Below are 3956 nucleotides of genomic sequence, written 5' to 3'. Positions count from 1 at the left end.
GCTGATAAGAAGAGAAGGCATATGCATAAGAACACCCACACTTGCAGATAATACCCACTTGACCTCGCTTCAATGACTGATCAGAGCTCAACTAGAAGAAGAAAGAAGAGGGAAAAAGAGTAATCTGATACAATTTGATGAACTTGACCTACACCTATGGATGCAGTAGCTCAAAAGAGGGAACAAATCTTTACATTGAGGATCACTCCCACCCACCCGCATATACAGAGTAGGCAGGGATGGGCAACTTGGACATTGGCTACCCAAAATGGGGGGAGGGGGATACAAAGGCGAGAAGTGACTGGCTTACAAGCTTTCAAGAGGGAGCCTAGATCCAATCTGTCTGGGCAGGGCTAACGAAAGGAGATAGGGACAGGTCCCTTGTGGTGCAATGGTGAATAATTATCAGGACTGATTGTGAGGGTTGGAAATGTCAAGGTGGATGTTTTGTAGCAAAAGGAGGAGAGTGACTGACTTTGCAGTCCAGGAGCAGAGGTCCCTGGAACCATCAAGGGAGAAGAGCAGAGTGCGAGACCCTACCCAGAGAAGGAGTGACGCCAGAGATGGAGGCAGAGACGAGGACGTGGAGATACGGAGCAGCCGGGAACTCTAGACCCAGAGAGGGAGAAGGGCTGTGTGCTGACGACCTGGAGGGGTGGGAGGCAAGCTTTCAGGGTATACCCTTTGGTTGGTTGATGATGCATGGAGGGAATTGTAACCATGGCAATGAAACAATATACGATAGGATGAATGTAAAAGCTAATGTTCCCCCATGTAAACTATCACATAATTCACAATAAAACATTTTTTTAAAAAGCCTTTGCACAGTCAATAAAGCACAGATAAACATCTTTCTGGTATTCTGTGCTTTCAGCCAAGATCCATCTGACGTCAGCAATGATATTCCTCATTCCACATCCTTGTCTGAATCCAGCTTGAATTCTGGCAGTTCCCTGTTGCAGCTGTTTTTGAATTATCTTTAGCAAAACTGTGATATGAACGATATTGTCCAATGATTTCTTTATTCCATTGGGTCACCTCTCTTTGAAATGGGTACAAATATGGATCTCTTCCAATCAGTTAGCCAGACAGCAATCTTCCAAATTTCTTGACATAAATGAATGTCTTTAGTGTTGCATCAGTTTGTTGAAAGATTTCAATTTGTATTTCATCGATTCCCAGAGTCTTGTTCTTTGCCAAGGCATCATTGCACCTTGGACTTCTTCCTTCAGTACCACTTGCTCTTGATCATACGTTACCTCTTGAAATAGTTGAACATCGATCATTTCTTTTTGGTTCAGTGTATTCCTTCCATGTTCTTTTGAGGCTTTCTGCATCATTCAATATTTTGCCCATAAAATCTGTCAGTATTTTAAGTTGAGGTTTGAATTTTTTCTTTGGTTCCTTCAGCTTGAGAAATGCTGAACGTGTTCTACCCTTTGGATTTTCTAAGTCCAGGTCTGCACATTTCATTGTAATATTTGACTTTGTCTTCTCGAGCTGCCCTTTGAAATTTTCAGTTCAACTCTTTTACTTCCTCAGTTCTTCCATGTGCTTACTGAAGAATCTCTACACTGAAGAACAAGTGTCAGAGTTTCTTCTGATATTCCTTTTGGTTTTTTCCCATTTTCTTGCCTTCTTAATGACCTTTTACTTTCTTCTTGTTTGATGCTTTTGATGTCATTCCACAATTCTTCTGCTCTTTGGTCATTCGTGTCTAATGCAACAACTCTGTTCTTAAGATGAACTCTAAATATTCTTAGGATATGCTCAAGGTCATATTTTGGCTCTTGTGGATTTAATTTTCATCAGCTTCAGACTGAACTTGCACATGAGCAATTAATAGTCTGTTCCACAGTTGGCTCCTGACCTTGTTTTGACTGAATATATGAGTACTGATGGTAGATCCAAGCAAAATTAAGTCGTCAACAACTTCAGTTTTTTCTCCATTTGTCACGAGATGTTATTTACTGGTCCAGTGGTGAAGAAGTTTGTCTTCTTTACATTGAGGTACAACAGATACCAAAGGCTGTGGTCTTTAATCCTCATCCGTCACTATTTTAAGTCCTTTTCACTTTCAGCAAGCAAAGTTGCATCATCTACATATCACAGGTTGTTAATGAGTCTTCCTCCAATCCTGATGCTATGTTTTTCTTCATATAATCCAGCTTCTCGGATTATTTGCTCAGGCTACAGATTGAATAAGTATAGTGAAAGAATACAACCTTGGTGCACATCTTTTCTGATTTTAAACCATTTGTTGTTCCCTTGTTCTGTTTGAACAACTGACTCTTGGTCTATGTAAAGGTTTCTCATGAGCACAATTAAATGATCTGGAATACTCATTCTCCACAATGTTGTCCATAGCTTGTCATGAAATTGAAAGCCTTTGTGTGGTTAGTAAAGCACAGATAAACTTCTGGCATTCTTTGTTTCAGCCAAAGTACATCTAACATCAGCTGTGATATACCTCACTCCACATCCTCTTCTGAATCCAGCTTAAACCTCTGGAAGTTCTCTGTCAATGACCACACAGAATCAAAGACCATACTCAGGATCATGGGGTTTATTAGGGAAGTTACAGTTACAATTCAGAATCAGATCACCTTGGAGGTAACAAGAACAACTCAGGATACAGTTCTTGAATCAGGTCAGCTTCTTTGCTGCTGCTGCTGCTGCTGCTGCTGGGCCCTCAACCTCAGCCCTGTGCACTTGGTCTGGACCCCTGTCCTGATCCTGCAAATGTTGCAAAGCTCTTTACCTCTGCGGATAAAGGCCTGGAGGCAATCTATTATATCAGGAAACCTCCTGCCTGAAGATTCTCAGTTCTCTTGTTCTGTGAGTTGGCAAGCCTAGCCTAACGGAACTGAACCGCTGTCATCTCATGCCTTCTTTGTTGTTACAGCTCTGTCTGTCTCCTGGGTCTGAGAGTTTCTCAGTGCAGGAACTCTGGGTCCAAAATATATGCTCCTCTCCAGCTCTTCTTGATAATAATGAAGTCTTCCTTCGATATCTGGGATTGGTTCCTTTTAAATCTAGCAGGATAGAAAACTGATCTAGACACTAAAAGTGTTCCATGCATCTTATTTGCATCAGCCCACCCCTGCAAGATTACAGCCCTGAAACCCTATGGGCCAGTTGTACTCTGTATTATAGGATCACTAAGAGTTGGATAAGTACTGAACTGGACTGTTAACCACAAGGTCAGTAGTGTGAGCCCACCAGCTGCTCAGCAAGAAAAAAGATGAAGCTTTCTAATCCCGTAAAGATTTATAGCCTTGAAAACCCTATACAGGGTCACTTTGAGTAGGAACCAAATAGATAGTACTTAATAACAACATGAGTTGAAATTAACTAAACAGCAATGGATTTGTAATACTATGGTCATTGCTGTTAGGTGTAGTCGAGTTGACACCAACTCATAACGACCTTATGTACAACATAGTGTTAAACAGCATAGTGTTGAAGAGCTAAGTACCAATTGAACAGAAGCTTGTAAAATATGCTAAAGGTCATAAACATGGTTGTACTAGTTATTTTCAGACTAAAAGGAATATAGAAAAGAGACGGTTGAAGAAGATAGAATCTGAAAAGTCATGGAAAATCGTCTAACCTCTCAATTCTTGTATTCATTCATGAAGAATGATTTTCAAATCATGAATATCAGAACAATTATGGCTAAAATTTTAGGCTAGTCAAGGATATAATAAAAGCCATCATCTAAATGGTTTGAGGTTCAGTTTCCAGACAAGCTCAAGAACACTTGGAGAAAGAATTAAGTGGTACCCAGTTACCACTACCAACTGCTCTAAAAGGGATCACATTAGAAGGTCCTAGATAATGGGCTCTTGTTCATATGGTACCTCTTGAAATGGTTGAACATTAACCATTTCCTTTTGGTACAATGACTCTGTGTATTACTTCCATCTTTTCTTGATGCACTCTGCATCATTCAA

The sequence above is a fragment of the Chrysochloris asiatica genome, unplaced genomic scaffold, assembly GCF_000296735.1.
Source record: "Chrysochloris asiatica unplaced genomic scaffold, ChrAsi1.0 scaffold00138, whole genome shotgun sequence".
Lineage (NCBI taxonomy): Eukaryota > Metazoa > Chordata > Mammalia > Afrosoricida > Chrysochloridae > Chrysochloris > Chrysochloris asiatica.
This window is presented reverse-complemented; position numbering follows the sequence as displayed.